This window comes from Sinohyriopsis cumingii, chromosome 8 (assembly GCF_028554795.1).
Source record: "Sinohyriopsis cumingii isolate HCF-2022 chromosome 8, ASM2855479v2, whole genome shotgun sequence".
In the NCBI taxonomy this organism is placed as follows: Eukaryota; Metazoa; Mollusca; class Bivalvia; order Unionida; family Unionidae; genus Sinohyriopsis; species Sinohyriopsis cumingii.
The window spans coordinates 83535777-83547394 of NC_142968.1; positions in this window are offsets into that span (position 1 = coordinate 83535777).

The window sequence follows — 11618 nt, forward strand, 5'->3', positions numbered from 1 at the left end:
ATGTCCATCAGAACAATGGATATTGAAAATCAACACTTTATAGTGGTATTACATTATGTTGTATGATTAATGGAATAAAAGAAAACTCCTTGTTGTTTTCATGTGAAAAACAGTGCCAAAAGAAATACTCTCATCTTGACTTGTAATTACAGTTACCTCAAAAATATGGGTAGATATCATGGATTGATGAAGTATGGAATTTTCAACTGTAATTTTATTACAAACAAACAAGAGATGACTTTATGGAGTCTGTCAAATTCAAGTTGCGGCACCACAGGACCTATCAGGCTGTGACACCTGGTTGCACAGTGTCTAGTGACAATGCTTAAACAAACCTTTCAGAACAAAAATAAAAAACGGTGCCACCAGCTGAAAGTAAAAACTCCAAAAGAGATCACAAAGTCAGGGAGTTTAAAACAACTGACAAATGATAATGACTGTAACTATTATATTAATATTGAAGGAGTTCAGCTGTTTTAACAGTTTATATATCCTAACCTAACAGTGAGGAAGATTTAATGATGTTTTAACCTGAAGAAATATGGGTCTAAACAAATAGGTTGGAAAATTTAAATTGAATTTCACTACCAATGGATTATTTGCATTCTCCAAATCTTGGATTATTCTATTCACCTTTATAAGGTCACTAAACATTAAAGTAATAAGTCGTTAGTATATACAAAATGTATATTTTCCTGTTATGACATAAATAGTTGCTTGTATCAATATATATATAAGACTTTGATTTTGCTTACTTCTTAAGGGATCTTGCAGAAAGCAATTTTCCCCTTCAGCTTCAGGTCATTGCAGAACATTGCCATTAGTAGTCATGAAGGTGGTGGTGGTGGTCAGGCAACTTGTAAGTATATATGTCATGCCCCCACTGAAAATATTAGTCCTGAAAATCTGGAAACTTTAAAAAATTCATAAAAATCATTTAATTTATAAGAAAGTTAAATCAGGTCAGATGCATAGAAATAGGCTGACCTAATGTCCTTTGTCTGCATAATTGTTCAAACAAGAATTGCACTTCAAAGTTCAAGTACAAAAGTGAAAATAACACTGCCCCCCCCCCCCAACCCCCATAATAGACTCACATTTCATCAGAACCCATTTTATTGGGGGGGGGATAAAATATAAGCATTTAGCTGAGGTAATCTACAGAAAACTTTAACATTACCCTTTAGCAAAGATGTGGACGGATGTATGGGCATCCATGTGTATATCAAAATGTTGGCTCTGTTGATCTTTCAACCCAAAAATCATGCAAGTAACTGAAAACCTAATCAGATTGTTGAAATACGGAAAAAATCATGCCCACCAAGGTCACACTGCTTTTGCATAATCTGGCTCACAAGGCATGTACTGAAAAATATACACAACAAGTATTAAAAGTTAATGTAACACAATTGTGAACAAGCAAATTGCAGGATTTGACATCTCCCACTTTTGCAGGAAGTCATACACAAGCCAAGTTACATTTGTAAGAGAAGACACTACTGATGACATAGAAGTTTGATGACGGAGGCTAGGTCCCATCAATACAAAGATGTCTATCAGATTACATTCCATCATTCAGCAGCCATAATTCTACTAAGTAATGAAATATTAAGCTGATAATCAAATTCTGGTCAAGTTGTATCAATTCAGAGCTGCAAATACATTTTCTTAAAAACTAAAAATTATAAATTATAGCAAATGTGTGTGTGTGTATGTGTGTGAGGGGAAAACAAAAATGGGCAAGTCCAACAATCCAGGAACAACAACTCTGCTAAAGTTGTACACAAAGCAGGCACATAAAAGAAAGTTGGCAAGCCTAAAAATGTAAGACATTAACTCTTAACCTCTAGATTTTGTGAAGAAAATGTTTAAAAACAGAAAGAAATGGAGAAAATGTTTCCTCATAGCGCAGAAGCATTAAAAACAGCAATCTAGATACCCCTCCTTCAAATCATGTCAAGAATGTGTCAATAGCACAATACCAACATTAAACAAAATGTTTCGTCTTATTGTTCTATGTACCTCACCAAAGAACAAAGTGTGGTGCACATTTATTAAAAATAATATTATAGCTGCCCAAAGTGTTGAGTGAGATGCAGACAGTATGCTTGTTTCATATCATAAATGTTGTAAATTATTAAACAATGCCCTTAAATTGTCCTAATATCTATCTAGTTTTAAGATTTATGAAACCAAACCATCAGGGACATGCCACTGAAAGTCACGTACATGTAGACATGGATATCCAAACATATAATACTTCGGCTAACAGGATAGTAACTCCTGATTACCTAATATACTCATTTATAAGTTGAGTCAAACTGCAAACAGTGAAGATCATAATCGGCAATAGCATAATGCACCTGTAAACCAGGGTACATATTATTACTCCTAACAAACTGTACAGACCCAGATCTGCTGGCACATTATACGGTATCAGATCTGGATCTGTACAGTTTTGTAGCTGGACATGACTTATACAAGGGTAAAGATGGTATAGTTCTACCAAGTAAATGTACAATTCTACCAAGTAACTGTACAATTCTACCAAGCAATGGTACAATTCTACCAAGTAAATGTACAATTCTACCAAGTAAATTAACAGTTCTACCAAGTAAATGGACAATTCTACCAAGTAAATGTACAATTATACCAAGTAATGGTACAATTCTACCAAGTAAGTGTACAATTCTACCAAGTAATGGTACAATTCTACCAAGTAAGTGTACAATTCTACCAAGTAAATGTACAATTCTACCAAGTACAAATCTAGAGTAAAAGCAATGTATTCTGACAGGCAGATGTACACTCAGATGCAGCCATAAACAAACAAATGGAAAGGTTAAACATGACTACCACCATATGGACCCTATAAAATTTATTCACAGCATGCAATTGCAATCAAGCTTACATGTGTGCATTTGTTGTTGGAAATATCAGGAAAATCTCCAGATAGGCAAGGTCACGAAGTCATGACTCCAAAAAGAACATTTGTTTTAGAAAAAAATTCATTTTCCAGATTAAGAGTCTGGACAGTTGTAAAGACTTTTTTAAAGATCTGTTTACTGTTGTATCCTCAAACATATTATAATATATAAAAAATATCCCACAAGGACCTGCTTAATTTGACCAAAATAACTATGACAAATAATCTTACAATTTAACAGATGCATTTGATGTACTTTATTTGTATATAAGCCATCCTTCACCAACCCACCATCACTCAACAGGTCCTCAATAATAATGTGGCAAAATACTTGCTTTGCACCGATCCAGTTATGAGTTCAGTACTTGGTTCAAACTTGTGCCATGACACAGTGTTGCCAGTATAGAATCAGTTTTCTCTGGACACAGTGCTTTTCTCAATCCACTTTACAGACCACCCACCATGTGACAAAAAAACACTTTACAGACCACCCACCATGTGACAAAAATACTGAATTATAACAAGTCATGAGGACTTGTACAATTGAATAACATTAACACATCCAATGGCATATTATATACCCACACTTGAGATTGTTTATCATTGGATTTTTATGACCTGGACCTTTGGTTAATGTATGCAGTTTCAAAGTAATCTGTGCAGAAACCATTATTTTCTTATTATATTAACCATGTCCATGACCATTGACCATTGGGGTGGGTGTAATTAACCAAGTTACAAGTAATCCACCAAGTTTGGTCAGGGACCTTTCTTGAGAACAAAAAGTTATATTAAGTCAAGAACTGAATTAATTTTTTGCACAAATAATTTTTTATTTCTAAGCCAGAGACCTTGACAAAGTTCTTTCTCATCACAAGTGCAAGCATCCATACAGTTGTGGCAAAACTATATGGTGAAGAGCTCTGGTTATTGCACAGAAATTAAATAGGAAACAGACATCAAAGCACAAAATACTCAACCATATGGCAGGCATAAAAAACCCAATAAAGTGACCCCAAACCTGCACTGCCCAACTGCTGTATTCATCAAGAATATTGTTAGGTTGTACAATTTACATCACAGTAAAGCATGGTGAAATTGAACAATATTACCCACGAGTGAGTTAAAATTCTCTATGGTTGGATTAAGATCTGAATGCTTTTGGTACCTGGCAACAATGCTACAAATGTATTGAAGTATTTATTACCTCAAAATTTGAAGAATATGATTCATCCATTAAAATAAAAACATTGAAACCAGTATTTCTGTTAAAATATTACATTAGTGGCATTTAAGAACTCCAACAAGGTCACAACTAGATCATGTGATTTACAAGCAAGGTGTTAGGAAGCATCATGACTGGCAATAAATGACGTTAAATTAAAATTATGACAGCTTGTACTTCAAAAGCTAAATAACATATGTCTAATTTATGATCTGAATATCTGAAATGATTTTAAATTTGAAAGAAATGAGTTACTGTGTGGTTTATTATCTACAGAAATTATCCCCAAAAATAAGCTGAGATTTTAATAAAATATGCTAATCCATCAGCCATAAAATTTTTGGGGGCTCATGCAAAGTAACTGCTAGTTTTGTAAGCATACAATTTGTAGATGATCCTCTGCATAATGAACAATTGCTGCTTAGAAACTTATAATATACACAAACAATTCAATTATGGCCTATTAGCATTGTGCCTTAAAAAGTTTATGAGCTGATAAATTTATTACATGTTAGCTTACTCTGGTGTATGAAATGGTATAAATGTCTTTGCCAGGGTTTATGAAGTTTATTATGATAAGCAATGTTATTTGCAGATTTTACACACACAATAATGGACTGAAAGTATTCTGGATGTTCCATGCACATTTTGCACTATGGTACTGGATCTCAACAGTCATATAATTGAACATGCCTGTAACCTTTATCATAATACCACTTGACAATTTCTTAAAGCAATCATTACTGATTAATATGGTGCAAATTTGTATTTTATTCATGTACATTTAGTACACAAAACTCAGTTCCAAACATGGGAGTAAATTCATTTAATTCTCATCAATAGTTCTGGATGAATGTACCATTTTAACCTGTTCACTTTTTATTGTTGAAGAACCAACCCTAAAATGTAACACTTTTTTTTGTTACCCATGATTACCAAACCAGTTCTCACTGAACTGCATCAAATGGTTTTGGAATTCTTTCATTTAAACACAGCATGCATGCATTGGAGTGATTACAAAATCCATAGCACTACTGACACAATATGACAATATCTACATGTCAATAATATTGTCAGCAATGATACACTTCAATGATATTTGTACTAGGTCAGAATATGCAAGTATATCATGCATCATGTGACAAAACATTGATGTACAAACTCCTGAAGGTGATGCATCATAAAATAAATTAAATTCAAGAACTGAAAGAAAATTGAAAGGCATTAATTAGACAACTTTAACAAAAGCATTAAATATTTTGGCAATGACCTATACTGCATTTATTACTCATTAGCTATCAGACTGGATCCTACACTCTACAAGAGATATAACCAATTTCAGTGATGAAATATAAGAATCATTCTTGTAATCTGATGTGGTTGTATAAAAAAGAAGAAAAAAAAAAGAATCATATCTTGAACATTTCTATTTTTTTATTACAAATTCTGGTATGCCAAACAATCTGAAGATTCAGTGTAATCAGGAAACTAATCTGCTCCCATAACGCCTGGCTAAGACCAAATAGTAAACAATGGAAACCCCTCAGCTGTATTTAAGAGTCTTGTCTAAAAATAAATATTTAGGGTTTCAAAAGCATTACAAAGGCATTGTACAGCTAGTTACAAAACCATATGGAGAATGTGTACAACTGTAACAATATAATCAGGTTATAATAATAACACAATATTATTGTAATGCCTGCTAAATGTATGATATATATTGTGTATTGTATTGTTATGTATATTTGATTTAATTTAATTGTTTGATTGTTAGTTGGTTTTTATTCCATTACATGTTATTGTAATCTAATTTTATTTACTGGAATTTGATATTTTTCAAGAAATTAGTTTCACCTGGCTGTTTTTATTGTAAACACTTAGTAATAGAAACTTTGTATCTAATGCTGACCTAGTTCATGACCTTGATTCAGAATCAGTGAGAGCGAAGTAAACAAGTTATTTTAAAAAAAAATAAATTCTTTCTTAGTGTAGATTCATAAAGAGAAATCGAGGCCATACTGGGAGTATGTGAGGTTAGGCAGCCAGAAACATGATCATGTGACCCTCATACGAGAATCTGTTTAATTTAGTCAATTGGACTATAAACCATTAACACTTAAAGGTGTTTTGTTGCAACCAGTTTGAGTTGAAATTCTATTTTATGGAATTATTAATTCTTTATCCTATAAATATTTAAGTCCTCATACAAAATTCTTGGACAAAGACATTTATTTAAATTTTATTTGGAATTCAAATCTGGAATATTGTTTTCTGTGGTTCAACAAGGAACTGTTGACACATCAGGACAACACTGACCACAGCATATGTCATCATCCTCCATCTTTGATTTTTTTTAATCAGGACTCCAGTTCAGATTCATTGAGGAAATTTTATTTCTAGGACTTCTGTTTTTAATTCTTGGATTATTTTTGGATTTGATTAATAAAACCATAAGTACTTTTTCTCATTTTTACCTGTTTTTCTAGGGTTTATATTATTTGTCTCCCACGAGGCTTGCCCGAGTGGGGAGACATATAATATAAACCCGCGACTGGGATTTCCTTGTCTCAGTCCAAACCCCATCGTAGATTATTTTTCCCACCCAATATTTTCCTTTAAAGTAAAAAGAATTCTGCACTAGTGTTCATGTCCAATGTTTACATGTGGTGCATTAATATAAATATGCTAATGAGGGCTGTGATGTGACCATTGCATCAGAAGTACACAGTTTACACGCATGAGCAAAGAAAAATAACAACATAAACTGTCGCATAATAATGAGGTATTAGAGCAAAGAGCTCTTCAAGATTACTAATAAGCTAATGTCAAGGAACAAATCTACACCACTTCCAACTACCTTCTCTCCAGTCGACCTTCCGGACATGTTTGCAAATTTCTTCAGTGACAAAGTACAAACCATCAGAGATAAGCTTCACACCACAATTTCAATTGACTCGTTGTCACCATACAGTTGGGATACAGAATTTGAGTGGCAACCATTAGCAGCATTTGAACCTGTCTCTATGGATTTCATACATACAGTCTTGATGAAGAGTGCACCAAAGTCATGTGAACTTGATCCAATTCCAACATCACTGCTGCTTGAGTGCTTAGATTCAGTATTGCCTTCATTAACTGATGTTATTAATACCTCTCTCTCATCAGGGGAATTCCCATAATTTTTCAAAACTGCCATTGTAAAGCCTCTGCTGAAGAAACCAACACTAGACCATAATGATTTAAAGAACTACCACCCAGTTTCTAATCTCACATTCATATAAAAAATTATAGAAATGGTTGTTCTATCCCAGCTTGTATCTCATCTAAATTCAAACAGTCTTTTTAGCAATGTACAATCTGCATATCGCCCTTGCCACAGTACTGAAACTACTCTTCTAACAGTAGTTAATGACATTCTCTCTGCTATGGATAGCGGAAAGATTACAGTCCTCACCCTCCTTGATTTGTCTGCAGCATTTGACACAATAGACCATGATACATCACTGTCTCCAGCATGTATTTGGCATTCATGATACAGCCTTACTGTGGTTCAAGTTCTACTTGGTCAACAGGACACAAATTGTATCTGCAAATGGAATACACTCCAGCCCAGTTGATCTATGTTGTGGTGTTCCACAGGGGCCTGTTCTTGGACGTGTTCTCTTCATTCTATACACTCAGTCGCTCTCAAGCATCATAGATCATCATCCTGTGTCTCACCAATTGTACGCTGATGACACCCAAATATACAAATCTAGCCACCCAACTGAAGCTGATGCTACCATCCAAGGTGTAGAGAGGTGCATTTCTGATGTGAAATCATGGATGACAAGTAACAAGCTGCAGATGAATGAGGCTATTCTGATCACAAAACAAAGACTTTCTCATTTACATCATTTACCTCAAACAATAAATGTCAGCAAACACCAACATTAAATTCACACAATCAGTACGAAACCTAGGTGTTACTCTGGATAGTACTCTCACACTGCACCAACATGTCATGAACATATGCAAGGCTGCATATCTTGAGCTGAGACGCATCAGCTCAATTCACAAATATCATTCAATTGATGCCACTAAAACACTCATGTGTTCATTAGTACTTTCAAGACTGGACTATTGTAACTCAATTATGTCTGGTTCATCTCAATATCTGCTCCAGAAACTTCAAAACACAGCTGCTCGGATCATACTTAGAGTACCACAATCAGAACACACCTCCCCATATGATCCAGAATCAAACACAAAATTTGTTCTATGTGCTATTTTCACTGTCGGACTCTAGTCCAACATACCTATCCGATCTCACCCATGTGTATACACCAGCAAGATACTTATGCTCCTCTTCTGACAATCGTATACTCATTATTCCAAGTATGAAAACAAAGTCATATGGACAGCGTTCTTTTGCATACCAGGGCCCAGCAACTTGGAATGAATTGCCCACTGAACTTAGACACAAAGACACAGTGATAACATTCAAGAGAGCTCTCAAAACTCACTTATTTTGACTGCAAGAACAAACTTAAAGACCTAATAATGTTTCCTACCTTAAATACTCTCAGCATGTATTTTTAATGTTTTCTAATTTCATGGTGTTTGTTTTTGCAATCATATCATTATATGTTTTTTATCTTACAGGTGTTGTCTAATGTTGTAAAGTGCTTAGTCCTCATTATTATTATTATTATTATTATTATTATTGTCACATTTAATATATGAATGTTATATGAAATTGACAATAAATAATTAATATTTATTGCAAGAAACTTTTCATCAGTTCCAATTTTGAAAAGTTATATTGTAAATAATAAAACAATATTGGCTACTCAGCTCTACTGTAGTTATACTTAGTACAAGCTGTAACGAAGAGTAACATCTTTCTTTAGATTATTCATGGGAAATTAGAGATCTGTGTCACTATCATATATAACTATTCTTTTCTTTGGAGCATGTGAAACTGTGTGTGACATACTTGTGTTGTCCTTAATATTGATTGTAAAATTACTCCCGTGTATAATAGACCCTCCAAAGACAGACTCTAGCGGATAACCATGTGCTAAACTTTAAAGTTCATAGATTCTTTGAACGTTTATTTTTTCTGTCCTGGAAATATGGCAAGTGCTACAGTGAAATTTGCTTATGGTTTAATGTGCTGACTGATAAATAATTCCTTCTGGCTGGTAAGTGTATTATTTGTCATTATATATTGTAGGTATATTTTTTATTCAACCGGGGCACAGTGAAGATACTTAAAAAAATTAGAAAAAAAGCAAGTTTTATATGACACTTTTCTGGTTGTTACTAAGTTTTCCATAGTTGTTAAGAGAGTTGTGAGGATATGAAGTGTATAGGTCTATAGTATATATGCATGGATCAGTGTTTTATGTTATATTGTTCATTTCACACAGCATTGAGAATTTTATCCTATTTGTAGTACAGTTATTTTCAGGTCAGCGTCATTAAATGTAGCTAACAGTATATAATTTGTTTCACATGAAGTATTTAAAACTAGTTAGGTAGCTTTAGCTACATTTAATGACACTGATTTAAAAATGTACTGAGCTAGGCCTGCATATAGGATAAAATTGACCATGCTGTGTGGAACGAACAAGCATAATACCAAAAAGCTTGACATCATATGCGTTTGTCTTTGTCTCTCTTGTATAGTGTGTTCTCAAAGATTGATTTAACTTAAGTTACTACGTTTTTGTTATATATTTGTTGCTGTTGTTGTTGTTGTTGTTGTTTGATTTTAGTACAACTACTACGTCAGGCACAGCAGAAGACAACAAGGGTTTCTTTTTTTAAAAGTAGTTCTGAGCGTGTGGACACCTTGACTGAGACAACTGGTCTGAGATCACTAGAATGAGACAGGAAAAGTAAGGTTAGCAAAACAAGTAGATTTCTCTGTCACATGGGTGAGAAATATATATATATATATATATATATATATATATATATATATATATATATATATATATATATATATATATATATATATATATATATATATATATATATATATATATATATATATATATATATATATATATATATATATATATATATTGTGTTGTGATGAAGCTGGCGATGCATGGTTCTTGCAGAGACCCCTATAGAAATATAGAAATACAATTAATACACTCTTTACAACATTTGTGACAAACAAATACACCACGGTCTTTTAAAATAAATATAGAGTCAAGTACATTCAAATGCTTCACATTGTCTTGAAAATTGCTTCACTTCGGTAAACATAATAATTTTCTATGTCTATACATTTGGACCTGGGAATCACATTAAATACCTCAAAGCATGTTTACTCACATTTGATGAATTCTAAACCACAAATAACTTGACAAGTTTTACAACTTTTCATCTATTGTAAAGGTGTAAATGTCCCTCGGCTTATTCCAATGGCTGTCAAATATTAGGCAAATATGTTTTTGTGCATGAACTTCAGAAAGCAAAAAAGTCATTTAGCCCTGGTGAGTAAAGGTGTAAAGGTGAGAAATGATGCAGTGAGATTTAAAGATAGCAAATTAGGTCTAAATTCTATCGAGTACAGGTTGAAGCCTTTCTCATATTGTATTGTGTAAACATCTTATTGTTGTTATCAATATGTACAAGTGAGACAATTCTAAACAAGAGCCATTTATTTGAAGCAAATGCAAAAAAATGAGAATTTCATTTCAAAATGTTTAATCCACTGTTAATCATGGATTTCCTGCCATATTGTAATATATTCATTATGCAACATCCTGCTGAGGTTTTAATTAAAATTAATTACCTTGTGCATAATACATTCTACTTTTTTGAACACATACACTAAATATTTGGGAATATTGCCTCAACATGTTAATCACAGCTTGTAGTTATATAAAAATTTCCTGTGAAAATGCCAAAAAGATTTCAGCTAAAAAACAGAATTGAACCTGTAATTAAACTGTTTTCATCACAATACTTAAAAATAAAATAATTAAAAAGCTTTTAAAAAATTGTAAAGCAAATAATTGCAACCATATTGACTAAGCAGATTGGAAGATGTTCTCAATTCTACCCGTGGACAAGTCAAAACCAACTACAAATGCATTGACCCAGATCTCTCATTAAATATGCTATGTATACCCATGTACAAGTCCAATCCAACTGCAAATACACAGACCCAGATCTGTCATTAAATATGCTGTATATACCCATGTACAAGTCCAATCCAACTGTACATGCATAGACCCAGATCTGTCATTAAATATGCTATGTATACCTATGTACAAGTACAATCCAACTGCAAATACACAGACCCAGATCTGTCATTAAATATGCTGTATATACCCATGTACAAGTCCAATCCAACTGTACATGCATAGACCCAGATCTGTCATTAAATATGCTATGTATACCTATGTACAAGTACAATCCAACTGTACATGCATAGACCCAGATCTGTCATTAAATATGCTG